Source organism: Ovis canadensis, chromosome 2, assembly GCF_042477335.2.
Source record: "Ovis canadensis isolate MfBH-ARS-UI-01 breed Bighorn chromosome 2, ARS-UI_OviCan_v2, whole genome shotgun sequence".
NCBI classification, from domain to species: domain Eukaryota; kingdom Metazoa; phylum Chordata; class Mammalia; order Artiodactyla; family Bovidae; genus Ovis; species Ovis canadensis.
The window spans coordinates 243,856,795-243,878,660 of record NC_091246.1 but is presented as its reverse complement, the minus strand read 5'-3'; the positions used below and the strand labels follow the sequence as shown (position 1 = coordinate 243,878,660).

Here is a 21,866-nt window from a genome sequence, read left to right as displayed (position 1 = left end):
CAAGCCTTGAGTCTTGCCCTGCCAATGCCACTGATGTCTGTGTGGCCCCTGGAAATCACCCCCTCTCTTGCCCTGTTGTCCTCGCCTTGGAAGTGTGGATGAGAAAATCTGTTTTGGGGGCTTCCCTTTGGTCCAGCAGTTAAGAATCTGTGCTTCCACTGCAGAGGGCATGGTTTGATCCCCGGTCAGTTGGTTGGGGAAGTTCCATATGCTGTGAGGTGAGGCCAAAGGGGGAAAAAAGGTGAAAAGTAATAAACTTTTTTAAGAAAAGAAAACCTGTTTTGCTTGCCTCAACGTTTCAATGAGAAAATACAAGCAGAGACAACAAACATCTATCGAGCAGACTGTGTACCAGGTTCTGGGGAGGCACAAAGATGGCGCAGAGAGGATGTTCCTCCCCTTCAGGAAGCTTGAAGTGACTGAGCCCAGACCAGCAGGTGGTTAACACTGGGCATCAGGGGGAGAGATAGCTCAGCTGGGATTTGAAGGATGAGTAAGAGCTCTCTAGGTAGGCAGTGGAGGGAACAGACTCCTAGGCATAGGGAACAGCATGTGTGAAGGGTCGAACCTACCCCACGTGCTCAGGTCCTAAGTACCTAGTTTGGTATGGCCGAAGCAGGAAGGGAGAGGTCGGTGCTGATTTCGATGAGGCTGGACAGGGAGGCAGGCCCAGATCCCACACTTGGTACCCTTTTCTTCCTGCGCCTTCGTAACTGCTGCCCCCCGCCCCCAGTGAGACTGCCAGGGCCCTTTCCACCGTGCTCCTCTCCCCACCCACCCTCCCGCTTCCCTCCTTGTTCCTCTCACCCCAACTCTAGTCACACCCAGTGGCTGTCTCTCTTAGGAGTCAACAAACTGGGGTCCCTGCTGGCTCTGCCACTTACGGGTTTTGTGGCCTTCGGTCGTTTTGCCCTCCCTGAACATCAGTTTCCACCTCAGTGAAATGGCGACAGTGGCCTTCCTCACAGGGAAGGGTGGAGACTTCAATGAAGTAAGCCCCACAAATGGCCTTGTATGGTGTCTGAATGTCATAGGCACCCGTCAAAGGCAGCTCTACTGAAATCATCATGATTTGGACTTCTTGGTCTCCCTGGTCCCACCCACTGCTTCCCCTCCCTCTCCTGGCAGCCAGGGCTGGTCAACAAAGGAAGGAAAGGATTAAGAAACAGTCCCATATCTCCAGAGGGGTCCTGGCCCACTGCCAAGCTTGTTCCCTCCTGTCCCTTGCCCCCCTTGGCCTCAGGCTCAAGGACATGTGGTCTTAAGGCTTGGACTCTCCCCAGCTCCCCACCCAGGAAGCCCCTCCCAGACTAGAGGCCAAAACCAGCGGCAGCCCTGAAAAAGGGACAAAAATTTTGAAAATATGTAGCTTAATTTTTTTCCCCTGCAAGCTGATAATCAGGCCCTTGTTTTTCTGGGTGATTGGGAGAGGAGCAAATGTCATGCCCTGTATTTGTGGGTGGCACTGGATCCCTGAGCCTCTTGGATTTTACAGCAAAGGCTGGTGACCAAGTCTCTTTTGGTGCAGATGTGGGAAATTCAGATCAGAGTAGGTGGCTGATGGCGCAAGGTCACAGAGCAGGAACGTAGGTCTCCGGACACGTTTTGCACGGTCCTGTGAATGCTTGTGATGCTGGCTATCATGGCACCTCCCTGAGCCTCGCTTTCCTCTGCTGTGGAATGGGTGACTTTACTGTGAGGATTGGCAGTAAGGTGAATAGAGCACTTAGTCTGGGGCTCAGCACAGTGAGGGCTCAATGGTAGGTTGTTGTTTAGTCACTCAGTGATACGGGATCATTGTATATGTGTTGTGTGTGTGTGTGTGTGTGTGTGTGCGCGCGTGCGTGCTCAGTTGCTTAGTCATGTCTGACTCTTGCGACCCCATGGACTATAGTCCCCAGGGCTCCTCTGTCCATGGGATTTCCTAGGCAAGAACACTGGAGTGGGTTGCCATTTCCTTCTCCAGGGGATCTTCCCCACCAGGGGATTGAACCCGCATCCCCTGCATCGGCAGGTGGATTCTTTGCCACTGAACCACCTGGGAATTCCCAGTGGTAGGGAGCAACTGTGACTGCTGCTGTGATAGCTGTTATAGCAACTGTGATAACTGCTGCCTCTGAGAACATCTCAGTCTAGGGGCTTGGAGTATTCGATAGTTTCTTGTTGAACAGATGACATCCAGTAGACTGGTTTCAAAGTCAGAGGCTCAGCATTCCCCCACCACCACCCCCGACTTCCACCTTCCTGGTTGGCTGGAACACTCTAGCCTCACCCTTGGCCTGATTTTGGCTTCTGCCCCTGGCCCGTCTCTGCCCTCCTGGCACCACGCCTGCACGGCCTCTCTTCCAGGAGTCACACGAGGACAGAGTTGCCCTTCTGCAGCCTCCTCTGCTCCATTGCCACTGAAAGTGCTTGGGAAAAGCAGAGTCGGGAGGGTCTTGCGTCACCCAGGCCTTGGCTGGTTTTCTTACTGTGGGGACAGTTGAAGGCTCAGGGGCAGAGGTGGCTTCTGAGCTCTCTGGCACTGTCCTCAGGGAGCTAAGGCAACACTAAGACTTTCGCAGAGGCTGTGAGATAGGTCTCGAAGGGCAAACCTGGTCCAGGCCCCAAATCTGGTGGAGTAGAAGGCCTGCTACAGTGCGGGCTGGAGGGCAGTATCCCTTCCCCATGCCCTCTTGGAGCCTTTTTTCTGATTTATAAAAGGAAGGGGATGGATTGATGTCAGAGGTTTCTACTAACACTACAGGATTAAAAGGAGGGATTTGGGGGCCAAGAGAGAGCTCCATTTAGATCGCAGCTTCACCACTGACCAGCCATGGGCCCCCTAGCAAGGTGTTCTCCCTCAGTTTTCTCACCTATAAAATGGGGAAAATATTAGCAGCTTCTCATTGGTACTTCAGGGCTAAATTAGATAATTCAGGTAGAGTACTCCTTCCATAGCAGGCACACTGAAATTACTGTTATTGTCATTCTGAGATTAGCAGAGGCAAGAAGAAATCAGCCAAGGCCAGTTAGGGAGCAGTTCATGAAGAAGGCAGGGCTTGAGAATGTGCAGGATTCACCCTTCCGTTCATTCACTCAACACAGACATATTTAGATTCGCACAGACAGGGCCCAGAGAAGAGGAGCAGGGAGGCTGGAGAAAAGCGGAGGCAAGCAGATCTGCCTGTTCTAGCGGTGTGACGTGGGCTCACTGTGTGCCTATGTGCTCAGTCGGGTCTGACTCTTTGGGACCCCATGGACTGCAGCCGGCCAGGCTCCTCTGACCATGGAATTTTCCAGGCAAGAATACTGGAGTGGGTTGCCATTTCCTATTCCAGGGGATCTTCCCAACCCGGAGATCAAACCCACGTCTCTTGCGTCTCCTGCGCTGGCTGCTGCACCCTTTACCACTGCACCGCCTGGGAAGCCTCTGTGGGATCATTACCTCTCTTGTTTCCTCAACCATAAAGCAGCGAGACAAGTGAGCATTATCCTTACCCCCAGAACTGCCCTAAGATGTAAGAGAGCTCAGGTATCAGTGGGTGATCAGTCTAGCCGATGCCTTTTCTTTCCTATTTCTGTTAACGACTTGGAGGTTTGTCTCAGGTGGCAAGTCCTTGAATCTACCAGCCATACCGCCAACCCCAGGGCCTTTGCACTTGCTGGTCCTTCAACCTGGAACACCTACCCCAGATCCTTCCATAACTTGTTCTCTCATCTTCTTAATTTTTTTTGTTTAAATGTCACCTGCTCAGTAAGGCCTTTCCAGACAGCTCTGTTTAACAGTGTGACACTCCCTCTCCTCCCTCCCGGCTTATTTTTCTCCACATCTCTTACCATTGTTTAACCTACAATATTTCATGGAGTATCTGCTTATTGTTTGACTCCCCTCACTGGCATGTAAGCTCAGAGATGACGGTGATATTTGTCTGTCTGGTTCAATGTCATATCTCTTGTACCTAGAAGAGTCTGTGGTACATAGTAGGTGCTCAACAAATATTTGTGGAGCAAATTTTTTTTAAATTAATTAAGTTATTTTTGACTGTGCTGGGTCCTTGTTGCTGTTCACAGGCTTTCTCTAGTTGCAGCAAGCAGGGGCTGGATGCGGTGCACGGGTTTCTCTTTGTGACGGCTTCTCTTGTAGCGGAGCACGGGGCCGAGAACACGGGCTCAGTAGCTGTGGCACATGAGCTTAGTTCGTCTGTGGTATATGGACTCTTCCCAGATCAGGGATCAAATGCCTGCGCTGGAATGTGGACGCTCAACCACTAGCCCACCAGGGAAGTCCTTGTGGAGTGAATTAATGAATAAATGAAGCTTTCTTCTCTAGCACTAATCTGAGCATGCACACATACACAACAAATTAATAAATAATTGTGTGAGTGGTCATCATTCTCTCCATTTGCCAGATAATACTTTGGTTGGTCAATCCTGAAGCCCTTTAGCTTCTGACAGTTTCTGCCAGGGCATCAGTTTCCGTTGGAGTGCCCAGATCTTTTGTTCCTAAGTCTGAGCTATGCAGAATTTCTAGTTGGGACTGTTTGGCTGTTGGGCCCACATGGTTATTATGTCATTATTGGTAATTAGCACTTAGGCCCAGAGGATTGAGCTTTTTGTTTCTCAGCAGAAATCACAGCAGACAGCTGTGCTGGACAGTGGGGCCCCAGGCCTGGAGCTGCTTCCTCTCTCCACTTCCAGCTATGGGTCCATGGCTTACAGAGACCAACGCAGAGATGCCCAAAGCTAAGGGCATCTGCATAACCAGTTTAACAGCTGTCTTTCCCAGACAGTGTTCTGGAAAGTTTCTTCTCCCTTAAACCCTTGGTTCTCCATGCCTGGCTTGGTTTAGAAGGGATCCTCATGCCCCTGGAAGAGCTAGGTGTGTTTTCCAAAGGTCTAGCTCATAGGGGCTTTTTCTTTCTTAAAAAAAAATTAAAAAAATTTTTTTTTTAATTTCTTTTTGACTGCTCTGGGTCTTTGTTGCTACACATGGGCTTTCTCTAGTTATGGCAACCTGGGGCTATGCTCTGGTTTCGGTGCATGGGCTTCTCATTGCAGCGGCTTCTCTTGTTGTAGAGCATGGGTTCCGGGGCATGTGGGCTCAGTAGTTGTGGCACACAGACTTAGTTGCCCTGAAGTATGTGGAATCTTCCTGGACCACAGATCAAACCCATATCCCCTGCATTGGCAGGTAGATTCCTAACCACTGGGCCACCAGGGAAGTCCCACAGAGGCATTTTCTGATGCCCAGGATTCAGGTATTATGGATGAAGGAAATAACCCAGTGTTTAAGACTCAGGAGCCTGGGTTCAAGTCCCTGCTTAGCTGCTGAGTTGTTGGGTCCCCGTAGGCTTTTTGTTAACTTTTGCTGGGCTTCAGCTTTCTCATCCAGACAGAGATAAACAGATAAAGACACCTATGTGGCTTCACTGGGGAAGAGAGGCAGGACAGAGTAGTAGGCAAGGATAGGGTTCTAGAATCAGACATACTTGGCTTTCTCACTATACCCCTTCTTAGCTGTGTGAAAGTGAAGGTGGCTCAGTCATGTCCGACTCTTTGTGACCCCATGGACTATAGAGTCCATGGAATTCTCCAGGCCAGAATACTGGAGTGGATAGCCTATCCCTTCTCCAGGGGATCTTCCCAACCCAGGGATCAAACCCAGGTTTCCCACATTGTGGGCAGGTTCTCTACCAGCTGAGACACAAGGGAAGCCCAAGAATACTGAAGTGGGTAGCCTATCCCTTCTCCAGGGGTCTCCCCAACCGAGGAATCAAACCACCCAGGAATCGAACTGGGGTCTCCTGCATTGCAGGCAGGTTCTTTATGAACTGAGCTATCAGGGAAGCTTGGGTGACACTAGGCAAATTGCTTCACCTCTCTGACTTCAGTTCCCAAAGCGAAAGAATGGAGTTAAAATAGTACCCACTCTGTAGGGCTGTGAGAACTAAATAAGAGAATGCAGGTAAAGGCTCTAGGCACACAGAGAGTGCTCTGTACACTGGTATTATTGTAGTAACCATTACAGAAATGCAAACAATCTGTAAGCTGCAAGAGCACCAGCAATAAAGCCAGGCAGATGTGGGTTTGAATCCTAATTCTGACCCTTACTATCTGGGTGATCTTGGGGAAGTTTTTCACTTCTGAGACTCTTATTTCCTTATCTGTAAAATGGGCATTATAGTCATACCTTCCTCAAGGGGCTGTTGTAAAGGTTCAGTGACACATTGCATAAAAAGTACTTGGTACAATGGTTGGCACATATCATCCCCATTTTATAGATAAGGAAGAGGAGTGGTGACTCGCCTGAACTCACGTAGCATCTTAGTGGTAGAACTATTGTTTTTTTTTAAATAAGGATTAAATATATATATTTAAATTTGGCTGCACCGGATCTTAGTTATGGCATGTGGGATCTGTAGTTGCAGTATGTGGGATTTAATTCCCTGACCAGGGATCAAACTTGGCCCCTTGTACTGGGAGTGTGGAGTCCTAGCCACTGGGCCACCAGGGAAGTCCCTGCTGGAGCCTTGATTTAAACCCAGGTCTGCCTACCTCAAAAGCCCCCGATCCTTTTACCTCTTCTTGCCGTCACCCGAATATGGGATGAGGAGGAGGATGTTTGTTCTTGGGGCTGCTGGACTCATCTCATTCATTCCATGGTCCCCAGTGCCCACACACAGGAGGTGCTCAATAAATGTCTGCTGGCTGAAGAAAGGGGGACCAGTGTGTCCTCAGTTCCAGGGAGGCTTTTGCCTTGGGATTGAGAGGTTTTTTTCCTGCTTTGTTGACAGCAGAATAAAATAAAAATAAACAATATAACTCATACTCAGTGCAGATGTGGGCCTGTCATCTGAAAAACCCTTTGCACCTCCTACATAATTGATCCTTCTTGCTACCCTGTGACATCCTGGATAGGCACCTCCATTTGATTGGTGTGGAAATGGGAGCCCAGAGAGGGTGTAATGGATGAATATTTGTGTTCTGTCCAAAATTCACATTGAAGCCTTAATCCCAATGTGATGGTATTTGGCGACGGGGCCTTTGGGAGGTGATTAGGGTTAGATGAGGTCATGGGGAGGGGCCCTCATGATGAGATTAGTGTCCCTGTGAGAAGAGACACCAGCAAGCTCCCCCTCTCTCTGCCATGTGGGGGGCTGAGAAGAGGTGGCTCTCTACGAACCAGGAAGAGAACTCTTACTGGAATCTAACCAGGGTGGCACCCTGATCTTGGACTTCAGACTCCAGAACTGTGAGAATATAAATTTCTATTGCTTAAGCCACCCAGTCTATGGCATTTTGTTAAGGCAGCCTGAGCTAAGAGAGAGGGTAAGTGACTTGCCCAGAGCCACACAGTGAGCTTATTGCAGAGCTAAGGCTGGAGCTTATTTGTAGTGATTTCTCTCTTTTTTCCCCCATGGAGAAACTTCAGTCACTGGAAGGCTTAGAAATGGAGACTAGCTAAATGCAGGACAGACAGTTCAGGAACTGTCCTGCTTCAGCAACTTTGGACGATCTTAGGGCAAGTCAAGCCTGGCCCCCAGTCCCTGCCTGCTTTGTCATAGCTCCTCCTCTGCCCTCTCCCAAGGGAGGGTTGGGGTAGGCTGACTTCAGCAGGTTTAGAAGGGGCTCAGCTAGCTGGTGGCACTGAGCCTGTCCCCATGTTTCTTGGGAAGCCCTCTGGGCCTGGAGGTTTCCCTGCCTGAGGGAGAGAGAATTAGTGGGTTAAGCTTGAGTGAGCTGGAAGCTTGGCTGGATCAGGGCCATTAAGCTCAGTCCAGCTGGTAAGAGAAGGGGGTTGGAAGGGTCGTGGGAGGTCAGATCCTTAGGTCCCTCCTTGAATGTCCCAGGGTTCCAGTCAGAAGCAGCCACAGCAGCCATTCCCTGGGGTTTTGGGACAGACGTTGATGTTGCTCCTTCATCTAATTTCCAAAGTGCTTTCTTGAGAGTGACATGAAAGCCGTGTGTGGCCGAGGACAGTGGTAGAAGACAGATTTAGTTTTAAGCTGTGTGACATTGGGCAAATCATCTAATGTTTCTAGACTGTAGTTTCTTAGACTATAATTGAGGATAATAACACTTTGCAGGGGTGCTATGAGGCTAAGTGCATTAATGCATATAAAGTACTCAGTATATACCTGGCACATAGTAAATATCTAATAAATGTAATGGTCATTATTTTTAATAATAAGTTATTTCCCTTCTGGCTCAGATAGTCCTAGGTTTTATGGCTGTACAATTTATTGTGGCCTCCAACTTCAGAAGAGAAATGAGCTGGACTTAGAAGAAGGAAGTGAACAGAATCTGTAGTAGGGGTCAGAAAACTTGAGTTCAGGTTTGGACTCTGCCACCCCTGTGCTGTGTGACCTCAGGCAAGCCTCTTCCAGTTTCTGGACTCCTTTTCCAAATTGTTTAAATGTAGCTTGGGCTTGCTGATCTCTGAGGGCCTATCTAGTTCTACATTTTGTGAATCTGGAGGCCTAAAGAATACTTCAGTGACTGTCCACTGGAATCTCTTTTACAATTTCAACTTCCTTCCCTTTTGCCCCTTGTTTCTTGGAGTGTCTTCATAGAAGAAAGGGCATAAATTGCCAACTCCAGTATATGTATTTTAATCATATTTACTGTTCCTTTTTTTTTTTTTTTGCTTTTACTATGCACAGAGAACTCTCTAAAACAGAGCTTAACTCAGTTTTTGTAAGCAAAGTGCATTCTATCAGAGGTCAAAACATGCTCTTTGTTTTCAAATATGAAAGAGTATTCATTTAAGATATTGTCTTTCATTGCATCTGCTGATTTCTGTTGCTTTTATCTTGAAAAAGTCTAGCACAGGCAGCCTTGTATGCTGTAATTAAAAAATATATATACATATGTTGCAGTCAATGCATTCTAAAAAATAATCATGGGTATAATTTAGATATAAAAAGGATATTTGTCAAGTATTAAGAGAGAAAAATGGGAAAACAGAAAAAGACAAAGAAGAAAAAAACAAGGAAAGATAAAAGAGAAAAAAGTAAAAAGAGAGAAAAAGGGGAAATAACCTAAATGATTAACATTTAAATTTAATTAAATTATGGTACATCCACTTGAGGGCACTGTGGGTGTCATAATATATTGTTAGGAGAAAAAAAAGTTGATTCTGAAACAATACGATCTAAATTTTAAAAAAGCATTAGGCTGAACCATATGCAATTGCTAATAACTTATAAAATCAGCGATTTCATGTGACTTTATATATATATATATACATATATATATGTATGTATATGATAGGAGAGGTACTAGAAGGGAAATCTCTCACCAAAATATTGATGGTAGTTATTTCTGATTGATGGCTTTATGCTGATTAAAATTATTTCACTATTTTTTTGTGAACAATGCAAGTACTACTAAAAGTAATCCCTTAGAAAGGCATACCATTGTAAAAATAGCAATTTTTCTGCCCTGTTATAGCTTGTTTATCATTTGTGTTTAAAAGCTGTAAAATGACTTAAATTCTATTACCAGGGGCCGTATGGAAAGCTCTACTCTTCATGTACTTTTGGTACCAGGGTTGGTTTTCATTCAGTAGTGACTGTTCAGAACACTTTGGTGGGCCCAGCTTTTCAAAGCCCTCTTCATCTCTTGCTACCCCCACAACCAACAAATGCTTTCCATGAGCCCTATCACTGGGGCTTCAGGCCAGCTGTGTCCCTAATCCACCCACGTCCCAGATTTGGGAATGGTTCATTCTCCAACTGTTCCCCCACCTACCCCTGCTTTCTTCCAATCTCATCTCTTCCAGGTCATCGGAGGCCCCATCTCTCCTCCCTGGCCTTCCTCAGTGGTCACCACCTAATTTCACCCTCTTCTGTGCAGCTGGTGTTGCTTTTTTGCTGGAGCTCAGTTTGTAATGGGGAAGGATTAGGACCCTTTCATGCCATCTTTTTTCTTTTTTTCTTTTTTCTCCTTAGTGCCCTTGACCGCTCAGGGGCTGAGAGGCAGCTTGCAGGGCCTGTATTCCCTAGGAAGAAACAGGAGGGGTGGTGGGGGAGGCAGCAATGGGCTCAGCTGGCAGGCGGCATAGAGATGGCCCCTAGAGACCCTGTCTTGGGGCTTGGAGCGTGGCACAGCCGCCACCCAGTTGTGAGCATAGGACAGGGAGGGAGAGAGGGAGCTGAGTTTCTTCCTAGGAAATTAGCTTCGGAGATGGTGCTTGGGACCTTTAACCCTGTACTCAAAGGCAGCCTCTGTGGGGTGAGCTGGGACCAGATGTCTGGTTTGCAGAGGCCTCTTCTGAGAGGGCAGATAGGCACAGGAGTTAGGGTAGTTTCTCTGCCTTTTCTTTTTCCTCTCACTTTCTACTATGTGTTAGGCCCAGTTATGCCCAAGGATCTGGCACTTAGCCTAACAAGCTATGGTGTATACCTAACTAAAAAATCTCTCATGTGTGGATAGTACTTTACAGTTTACAAAGCCCTTTCATCTCCAGTCTAAGAATTAAAAGCCGGGACTGGATTTTAAATATTTTAAGATTCTAAAGCCTGCGCCAACAGTTTTTGATGTGGTGTCACACGGCAGTCTAAATTTGAGTGGTTTATATCTGCCTTATGTTCAGCTGTTTTCTTCTAGTCTGAGACCCCCACTTCTTTTTTCAGGGGATGATTATTAAATATTACCCACTCCAACCAAGCCTCTTTAAATAGAAGCTATTATCCTTGCCTAGCAGTTCACAGCATAGAGAATATTGGTTTTCATGAATCTGTATTTGCTGGATAACACGGTGATGGTAGTGGTGAGCTGTCTTGTGATTGATCTTCAGGATTTATCCTTCATGGCACCAGATTTCTAGGTCTGATAGGTTAAGGGAACCTCTGAGGCACATAGGTGGTAGAGCTAGAGCTCCCTGAACCTGAGGACCTGAGGCAGGAGACCAGAATATTCAAGCACAGGTGCTTCACCCTAGTACACAGAATGACCTTGGTCAAGCCACCTAAGCCTCAGCTTCCTTTTATATAACATGGGGATAACTCATTCACTCATTCAGCAAATATTTATTGAGTATGCACTGTTCTGGGAGATGAACCAAAAGACAGAGTCCCTGCCCTCCCAGGGCTTGTGATCTAGTGAGTCTAAACTGCAGCAATTTATTGAGAGGGACAAATAGATAAGTATATAGTAGAAAGTCAGGTAGAAGTGCCATGAAGCAAAATTAAAGCATGGCAAGGGTGTGTTGCTGCTGCTAGTAAGTCACATCAGTTGTGTCCGACTCTGTGCAACCCCACAGACGGCAGCCCACCAGGCTCCTCTGTCCCTGGGATTCTTCAGGCAAGAATACTGGAGTGGGTTGCCATTTCCTTTTCCAATAAGGGTGTGTTAGTGGAGGCTGTTTTAGATAGGATAGTCAGGTGATCCTAAAGGGTCTCTTAGGATGTTTCAAACAGATAACCATGTAAAGTGCTCTGCTCAGTGCTAACAATTTAGTGCTTACCAAATATATTATTGTTATGTCAGCGAGCCCCACACCTCTCAGTCCATATTTTAGTCTCCAAATAGCAGGAATAATTAACACTTAGGTAGATCTTACTGTGAGCTAAGTCATTTACATATTGTAACTCATTTAATTTTTACAGTAACTCTTATGAGGTAGGTAGGAGTTTGTTACTATCCCCTTTTATGTGTTGGAAACAAGCACAGAGTAGACCAAACAATCAGGGAGACTCAGAATTGAACTCAAGTAGTCTATTTCTGGAGAAGGCGATGGCACCCTACGCCAGTACTCTTGCCTGGAAAATCCCATGGACAGAGGAGCCTGGAAGGCTTCAGTCCATGGGACTGCGACTGAGTGACTTCACTTTCACTTTTCACTTTCTTGCATTGGAGAAGGAAATGGCAACCCACTCTAGTGTTCTTGCCTGGAGAATCCCAGGGACGGGGGAGCCTGGTGGGGTGCCGTCTATGGGGTCGCACAGAGTCGGACACGACTGAAGCGACTTAGCAGCAGCAGCAGCAGCAGCAGTCTGTTTCTAGAGGCCAAGCTGAGTTGTGAGGGGTCTAGGATTAGATACAAGGGGACAGCCTAGCTGGCATATACAGGCTCCCATGTCAGATTGCCTGGCTTCTTATCTTGGCAGGTCTAAGCCTCTCTGCTTGGGTTTCTTCATCTCTAAAATGGGAATACCAGAACTATCTTACCTTATAGGGACTATGCTTAAAACTGAGCCTTCTTTCGGCTCACTGGTTTAGGCACCAGTCTGGCAGGGAGTGTGGAAGGTTCAAGTGGCCTCTGAAGCTAATGAAAGGAAATAACGGGCACATCAGGCAATTGTGAGAGCTATTCTAAGCTCAGCTGGAGACCAGATTTCCGAAGCTAAGTTCTCACGATTTTGAGGGTGCCACAGCAGAATTAACCGGTAAATGCAGAAGACAGCTAAAATCTTGGCGTGGCCGCAACACTCAGCATCCATTTCAGGTCTTACATAGCTACCAGGAGAGGTAAAGTCTCATCGATTGTCAGGGTTCGGATGGCGCCTAGAGATGTCAAGTTAGTAGATGGGGAAACCGAGGCCCGGAAAAACTGACTCAACTAAGGTCAGTAGGTGCATTTGGGGGACAGCCAGCGAGCGTGGTTAGCTTGGGAGCAACTTCCAAATCTCACACCCTTACCCTGGGGGGTAGAGGGGTGGGGAGAGGAGGGGGGAAAGGGCGTCACCTTCGTCTCGGGCACTAGCTACTCTGTTCCCCACGTGGGTAGCGCGGGGCCCCGGGGAACTTAAGGACCTGAGAGCGGGTTCGACCTGCGCTTGCGCACACGCGGCTAGCCCCTGGCCTTTTCCCCTTCTTTTCCCTTCCGCTCCACTCTCTTTACCCGCCTAGGGGAGGGCGGGGGGAAACGTGAGGAGCGAGAACTGGGCCTTAGCCAATGGGCTGGCGGGCCGCGGGCCCGGCCCCCTCCTTCCCTCCGGCGCCGTCCAATAGAAATTTACTACAATGTTGTGGCGAACAGAGGGGGAGGGGCTCGCGGGGCGGGCTGGCAGCGGGCCGGGCCAGCCCTTGCCTCGCGGAGGGAAGGCGGGAGGGTGCGCGCCGGAGCCGCCCGCTCGCTCCCTTTGCTCGTTCGCTCGTTCCCTCCCTCCGGCCGGCGGGTTAGTAGTCAGTCAGTCAGTCAGTCCGCCTGCAGCCCGCGGGGCCAGCGAGCCGCAGAGGGCCGAGCCTCGGACGCCCGCGCCTTCTCCTGCCATTGTTCGTCTGGCGGCTGCGGCGGCGGGCGCGAGAAGCCCGGGCCCCAGAACCACCGGTGAGGCTAGGCTGTGGTGGCGCGCGAGCGGAGCTGGGGTGGAGGGAGGTGGGGGGCGCGGAGCTGTCCCCGAGGGGACGGTCCTGGAGGCCGCGGCGGCGCCGCCGCCTCTTTGTCTCCAGCCCCTCTGCAGGCCCCGGCCGGGGGGCGCGGGCTGCACGGCCTCCGCAAAGCCCTCTCTGCAACCCGGCGACCGAAGGCTTGGAGCCGGGACGCAGTCGGCCTGAGGGGGAAATAAGGCCGGGGTGGCGCTGGAGGGGAGCGTTTAAAAGTTAGGCTCCGGGTGCGTTTTTGACGAGGGGGCGATCGGTACCGTCTGGTCAGGCAGTCATGGTACAGTGGGCAGGAGCCCTTGGAGGAAGGCAGGTGGAGAGCGAGTTGCAGGTTTCGGGTGGTGAAGGCGTGGGGTGCAGCCGCAGAGTGGTTTCTCGGTGACGAGGTAGCTGGGCGGTCTGAAGTCAGGCTCAGTTGTGAGGGGTGGAGGGAGCCTGCAAGGGCTTGAAGGCCTTCCCGCCACAGACACCCATATCATTAAAAAAAAAAAAAAAAATCCACCCCGCCCCCCACCCCCACCCCCTGGGTCTCCATGCTCTCCCACTGAGTCTTCCCAGGTCCCAGAGACCAAGGGGTTAAACCGATTCTCCCAGCTTCGTGACCTCCTTTTTCAGTTTGTGCATCTGTCGGCTTGGAAGTATTTCCTCCGCCCGCTGGGCTGCCTTTACCTGTGGAGAGGGTAGGGTCTAGGCTCGTCCACTGAGATGTATCGCCAGGCTGTTATTCCTGGTGGGGGTTTGCCAAAACAGGTTTGTTCTTCCCAGAAACCGGCGTTCTCTTGAGAGTGAAAGTGATCTCACGTGAAACAAATTGCCGAGGGATTGATTTCTGGCCACATGAATAGCGACTCTCATCCTGTTTTTTTCTCTAACTGTACCCAACCGTAAATGACTAGTCTGTGGAGACTTGTCGTTTTTTGGCATGTATTGCTGATTAGGAGTTAGTTTTTTTCATGAAATGCCAAGCTTTTTTTTTTTTTTTTTTTAGTAGCCTGTGTGATTTCACAGCTGCTATTCTGTTCTGTTTTTAGGGAAGATTGGAAGAAATGATGATGTCTTCTGTCTTGGATATTATTATAGTGAATTTATACTCTCTGGAGGATGCACACTGTACCCAGTGCTGTTAATCATTACTGTTTTCTGTATTCTCAGTCTTGACAATATTTTTGATCCTTTAAATAAAATATATACATCTTTATATAATTCTCATCTCAGTTTTGTTATTAAATCTTACTTTTTAGGGAAACTTGACATACTCTTTGTTTTCCTGTTCTGTAAGTTGGAAACAATAAGTTCTTTGCCAGCTGACCAATTTTGGTTATATAAAATAGTTTCTTGAGGTGTTATTAATATAATCTATATGGAGTACATAACAATATATGGCACACAATAAGCTCTCAGATTAAAAAGTGAATATAAACACTGAGCATCACATTGCCTTGGTATCAAGGTGCTAATTCAGAATGCGTTCTACAGCAAGGTAGAACGCATATAATTAAGGTAAAGATAAGCATTATTTATATCCCTGGGGAAACTGAAGTATGGTATATCTTTGTTACTATTAAAAGTGAACTTACCTGCAGCATGCTAACCTTCTGATTCCTCTTTCTTCTAGAACAAAACTACACTTTTTCCCCTTGTATAATTGAATTCAGGCTTAGAAATATCAATAAATGATCTGACTCTTTAGACCTCACCAAAATTCTCCTATCATTGATACCAGTGTTTTATAACACCCCACTCCAGTACTCTTGCCTGGAAAATCCCATGGACGGAGGAGCCTGGTAGGCTGCAGTCCATGGGGTGGCGAATAGTTGGACACGACTGAGCGACTTCACTTTGACTTTTCACTTTCATGCGTTGGAGAAGGAAATGGCAACCCACTCCAGTGTTCTTGCCTGGAGAATCCCAGAGATGGGGGAGCCCGGTGGGCTGCCATCTATGGTGTCGCACAGAGTCAGACACGACTGAAGTGACTTAGCAGTAGCAGCAGTACATAGTGTGGCCCCGGTCTACCTTTCTACCTTTGTTCTCTTTATTTTCCAGTCAAAAAGAACTAACTACTCAGTAATAACCCATGCTTTCTCATTTGTACCTTTGGCCATGAGCTTCCATCTGTGCTTGTCATTTATCAGTATATTCCTTCTGTTTTCAGTTCTCTTAAAGAATGTTCCTTATTAATAATTTGAAGTGTGGGGGAAATGTCCCTTTGTGAAAGGAACTTGATGGAACTTTTTGTTTTGTTTTGAGTTTTCTTTGAGCTTCATTAGTATGGCCAGCTGGTTGAATTTGGAGTGGTGTTTGTCAAAAGGATTAGGTCCTAAATGCCCCATCAGTATGCGCAACCCTTGTGGTAGAAGATGGCTGGTGGTAGATTAAGAAAACCTCTTAGGGTTCCATTCTGCTCAGAGCTAAGGACTCCACCAGTTGACCAGTTGGACACTTGAAAACTCTGTCTGTCAACAGAGAGACTAAACTAATAGAAGAAAGTTTTATCTACATCTCTTCCGTTTCTTGGTGGTCTAAGAGCTGACATTTCCTTAATGTTTGTTAAACACTCACATCGTATTTATTGTGTCGTAGTAGTAGATGTGGTAAACAAGCCTGCATTTTAAAGTAGGCTTTTGTGCCTGCTCAGTCGCTTCAGTTGTGTCAGCCTCTTTGCAACCCCATGGAGCCCACCAGGCTCCTCTTTCTATGGGGTTTCTCCAGAATACTAGAGAAGGTTGCTATTTCCTTCTTCTCCAGGGGACCTTTCTGACCCAGGGATTGTCTCTTGCTTTGGCAGGTGGGTTCTTTACCACTAACGCCACCTGAAAAGCCTTTGTAAAGTAGTTCCGTTTAGTCACTCAGTCGTGTCTTGACTCTTTGTGACCCCATGGACTGCAGCACGCCAGGCCTCCCTGTCCATCACCAATTCCTGGAGTTTACTGAAACTCATGTCCATTGAGTCGGTGATGCCATCCAACCACCTCATGCTCTGTTGTCCCCTTCTCCTCCTGCCTTCAATCTTTCCCAGCATCAGAGTCTTTTCAAATGAGTCCTTTGCATCAGGTGGGCAGAGAAAGTATTGGAGTTTCAGTTTCAACGCCAGTCCTTCCAATGAATATTCAGGACTGATTTCCTTTAGAATGGACTGGTTAGATCTCCTTGCAGTCCAAGGGACTTATAAAGTAGGCTTATCAATATAATATATTAAATAATGTGATATGATAATTTATATATTAACAGAATAGAACATAAATCTTCTTCTTTTCATTTTAAAGGTACCTGTATCTTCTTTCTTTTTCTTTTTAGAAACATTTCGAAGCTAATATTTAAATTAAAAAATGATTTTAAATGATTCCTGACTCTAAAAAAAAATAGTTGTAGCATTTTGTTGAGATATGACCTATGCATTTTTCCTGTTTTTCTCTGTTGCCAGGTTTACACCTCACATTTAGAATTCAGCAGTGTGTTGTTTTGTATGCAGCTTGACTTTGATATTTTTGGAAATTACAGAGCCAGCCGTCCATTTCGTTCCTCAGCTTATGGACTTAATTTTAAACAGATTCATTTTATGGGAGATAGTGTGCTTACAGTGCTGTTTGGTTTCCTAAAGAAAGCTTCAGAGTTAAGCTTGTCAGAAGAGTTCCCTACAAGTCACAGGATTCTTGAATTCTCTGTAGGTACTTTGAAATGCTTATCAGTAGATTGTGATTTAAAATACGAAGTCTGATTTGTGATGCGAGTGATAGGGATTGCTTATATTGTTTTCTGAATGCCCAAATCTAATTTAATATTGGTGATCCGATTTTATAACTTGGGAATGTTGGTAGCTATCAGGGGGGTGAACGTGGTTCTGAAATCAAGAGGTGCATACGTTAGATCACAGTCTGTTTCCTTATTATCTAAGAAGGTCAGAGCAAATGCTGCCAGTGTATTTTTCCAAGAGTCCCATCAAATTCGTGATTGGTCACATGCCTATTCAGATACAGATTCATTGCTACCTCTAAAGGATTTTTTTTTTTTCCCACCTACTGCTTAAGCGTAGAATCATCTAATTTTATTTGTGAGCTAAACAAGAATAATTCTAGCAACTTTTTTTTCTTATGAACAACTTTGCTTTCTTTCTCTGCAATAAAGCCCTCAAAGATTAGATTTTTAAAAACTTTTAAAAGGGCCCTCTGAATTGATAAGTTACGAGTCTTATTTATGTAGAGAATCTAGAATTACTGGAAGGGAATTGGTTCATTGTGTTTGTAATAGCTTTTAGTTAGAGAAGAGCCAGATTCTAAAATAGATATGTTAATTCTTATTGTTTAAGTTTGTTGGTGCGTCACTGGTGACTTACTCTGTGTCCTTTTTATGAGTGGATTCATAATGTGCACAGTAAAATGCCCTGTGACAATCTACCAGGTATGCACACTGGATTAGATTAGTATTTTGATTTACTACACTGTTTTTTGATTTACTGTGCTGTTATTTAATGAATACACAGGGAGAAGGATAAAAGAGGTATAGTAGTTAACACTATTCAGAAATTGGAGGTGTTGGAAAAGAGAACTTTGATGTTTTGAGTGCTGGTCTTGGAATTAACTTCCTCACTGACACTACTTCAAATGTTGGTTTTAGGGAAGTTATAGTGGGAAAATCTGATTATGATAAAAGTCTGTTTACACTTATTTTTGCTAATTATTTTTATTTAAGTGGGATTGTACCCACCTTGAAGTATTTGAAAAGAAATTGATTACTTTTTGAACTTTAAAGAAAAGCAACATTCCATGTTTGTGGCCAGAACAATTCAAGGAATGACTTGGAGAGACTTTAATATACCCTACCTCCTAATTTTCATCAGTTTCCCCCAAGTCACCCTAAGTAAATATGCCCCCCTAAAAAAGTCCTTTCCAAAGAGAAATTCCAGAGCCATTCTGGTATCATGTTTATTTTATTGTTTATTTCATTCTTTGTTGTTTTATTATTATATTTATTAAGACCAGTCCTGATTCTGCAGGTATCTGTTGATTATCTCCACCCTAAATCCATGTGGATTAAATGGTGATTTGTGTATTGAATTGCCGTTCTCTTCCTTCCATGGTTGAGGGCTCTTTGGGTCATTTCCTCCCAATTAATCTGGGCTGTCTTCTTTTTCAACTCTCAGGGCAATGTCTGCTTATAGAAATTAACATTGTTTCTGAACTATGTAGAGTAGAGCTTGGATAGGGTTAGTGTAATCTTCGAAGAGTGGGGAGGAAGAGGCAAGGTTATCTGATAAAATAGAAACTATGATTAAATATAATGATAAAATTGGAAGAAACAACAGATGCTCTATTAATATTATCTAATTCTGTTCTATGTACATTCAATGTATGTCCCTAATTCTGCATTGTAGTTGATCCTTAATGCAGGGGTTAGGGGTGCTAACGTTCTGCACAGTTGGAAATCCATGTGTAACTTATAGTTGGACCTCTCTATGTGTGGTTCTTCCATGTATGTGATTCTGCCTCTGAGGATTCAACTAACCTTGGATGCTGTAGTACTGTAGAGTTTACGCATGAAAAAAATCTAAGTCTAAGTGAACTCACACAGTTCAAACCCCTGTTATTCAAGGGTTAACTGTATTATCTAGAAATATTATCTATTAATAGGGACAGGAACACCTCAATTTCTTTTGGAACTAGGTGGAAATAATAAGATAAAAAATTGGGTATAGTATATATTCCTGTAGTTTATTGTGATTTATAAATGCAATCTGTCTGCTCCTTGTGTCTTCCATCCCCTATAAAAATCCAAATAAACTTTTTGGTAGGCCCTTTATATGTCTGAATTGTGACATTGGACACAGTATAGGCTAAGGTTTAGTTACTTTCTGCCTTAATAGTCACTCAGACTATTATATTCTGATAGCATTACCATATAAAATTATAAAAGTTTTGAGTGAGAAATTCTGTGATTTAACAACAATAGAGCATAGCAGTTTTTTGAATTGGTTGCATTTAAGCCTGTTACCCATAAGTGTAACAAAATGTATACTTTTGCTAATTTGTGACTAGGGAGTACTATGCCAAAGTTCAGTTGTGATTGTGTTTCAGCTATTAATACTTATGTAAATTAATAACACTACTATAATCATTTTAACACAATGGGATCTTAACAGTACATCATCTTATAAAGAAATGCTATTTTAATTTATATGTCAGGCATGTATTTCAGTTAACCAGTTTGAAATTCCACATATATTCAAGTTAAAAGTGTTTCACCTTGATAATACACTTGGTACAGATTTTTGAAATTCATTTCCCCTGCTTGTTTTGACCATATGGACACAGGCAGAACTGTCAAGAGCTCCAAGGATTTAAGCTCTCAAATTTTACCTGCCAACCATTTCATCATGTAGTGGAGACACATGGAAGGCAGCTTAAAGTGAAGGCTCTTTGTTTTTTTTTTTTGCTACCACCCACTTGGCAATTTCTTGCCCTTTTATGATTTTTAATGATTCAGAGAATCAACACCGTTGCTAACTTACTACCTGCAGAGTCCTGCGAATCTTGATGGTATTACATAATTATATAAACCTTTTGCATGGTGTCATATGATGTTGTATTGTATATATGTCCTCCCACACGTGAGTCTTTAGAGTAATTTCTTTCCATCTGGTGTTGGAAACGAGCTCTTTGTGAGGTTATTTTTAAATCTTCAAGCTTTCTGGCATCCTCAACACTTGAAATAACACAATTGCTTTTGAAGGCAAGAAAATTCACACAGTATATTTAGTGCTTTTTTCCCAGTGAAAATGTGAATAGTATTTTATTTTTAAAAATCATATCTTGCATTCCAAACAGGCAAAATATGTGCTTTATGTTTAGATCATCTCAAGATAGTTTTGTTAGTAGGAAATAATCACTCAGTTGTTGCCAAGTAGATAAGTAAAGGAGAAGCGGTTAAAGGAAAAGATGCCAAGAATAAGAGAACTGTTAGAAGAAAGAGGTTTCAAAGATATTTCGTTCTCTGAAAGTTTATTGATATCCTTTTCTGAGCTCTTGCAGCGTTTGTTTGTTACAAACCGAATTTGTCACGTGTTGCTTTGTATTGCACATGAAACTGATGCTTCCCAGTAAGACTGTCAGCTTCTGGAGAGCAGAGGGTCAATAGCCTGTCTTTCATTGCCCTCTTCATCCCCCCAGACACAGATACTGCTTAGAACAGTAGTTAGATACGTAACACTGGGGACATCCTAGACATGTAGAAGTATAGTGAGAATGTGAATTCTAGGATAATTAAGATTTAAGACCGGGTTACGAATCTGACTGCTTCTGATTGCCTTTCTGTATGTGTGTTTTCTTGGAAAGTAAGTTGCAGATATGAAAATTTACCCCTAAAAGACTTCATTATGCGTCTTCTAAGAATAAAGACTTTATTCTACATAATCACAGTACCATTATTGTACCTAAGAAAATGAACAGTATTTACATAATAAAAATCAATATCCAGTCCATTTTTTAAAAGATGTATGTCATCTGCTCAGAAAGAGTCATCCAATAGTATTCTTTTTCTCCAGATGCTATTTTTGTTGACTTCTCTTTGGTAGTTGTATTATCTCTAACATGACTGTTAAGGTACACTGGTTAACTAGAAATGTTTAATAGTTAATGTACTCCCTTTGGTCTTTCGTAAGATTGAAAAGACTAGCATTGAGGCGATGATTGCATAATGATCATAGCATCATATTTAAATACATATCTTAAAGGATATACTGGGTTTCCAAAGGTCAAGGTGTTTTTTTGTTTTGTTTTCATTCATGCAACAAAGATTTAGTGTGCCTCTGTTTCCTGGGGATACAGCAGTGAACAAACTCCCAGCCCTCCTGAGGTTCACATCTGGTCTGCTTTGAGATTCTACTGCACAGTTTTCCACTGATGAGGATAAAAGCTGGTCTTCCAAAGGGCAGGGTGTTTTTGGATTTTTCTTATGTGTACTATGGTAAGCAGCCTTTAAGATGGCCCAGTGATTCCTGTCTCCTGGTATTCGTGCCTTGCGTAATCCCTTCCCTTTGAGTGTGCCCTGGACCTGGTGACTTACTTCTGATGAATAGAATATAGCACAGTGGTGGGATGTCACTTCCAAGATTAGGTTACAAAAGGCTGTGGTTTCTCCCTCGGGCTCTCTCATCTCTCATCTCTGGCTCTCTGCCTGTCACTCGGATCACCAGCTGCTATATCCTAAGAACATTCAGGCAGCCTATGGAGAGGCCCACATGGTGAGAAACCAAGTCTGTTAGTAACTACCATGACAGTGAGCTTGGAAGCAGTTTCTTCCGGCAGAGGTGAGCTTTGAGAGGAGCGGAAACCTGGTTGACAGCTTGACTGCAACTTCACCAGAGACTCTGAATCAAAGGTGTCGAGCTAAGCCATGCGCTTGAGTTCTTGACCCATAGAAACGGAGATAATAAATGTTTGTTGTTTTAAATCAGCAAGTTTCAGAGGTAATTTGTTATATGACAAGAGACAACTAATACATCTGTGCGCGCTCAGTCATGTCCAACTCTTTGCAACCCCGAGGAATGTAACCCGCCAGGC

At 44.9% G+C, this 21,866-nt stretch overlaps 1 protein-coding gene across 27 annotated transcripts in view; it reads left to right on the top strand.

Moving 5' to 3' along the window:
* Positions 1–21,866, top strand: part of EPB41 (erythrocyte membrane protein band 4.1) — a 184,590-nt gene that overhangs the window by 8,286 nt on the left and 154,438 nt on the right. For 5 of the 27 annotated variants that reach the window (XM_069578809.1, XM_069578799.1, XM_069578786.1 and 2 more), the window contains exon 1: positions 12,968–13,258. The exons of 21 other annotated variants lie outside the window; for them this stretch is intronic. The gene's annotated coding sequence lies outside the window, so the exon portion shown is untranslated. Of the gene's footprint in view, positions 1–12,967; positions 13,259–21,866 lie in introns of those variants that run through there. One more of the 27 variants, XM_069578787.1, reaches the window with a different exon arrangement.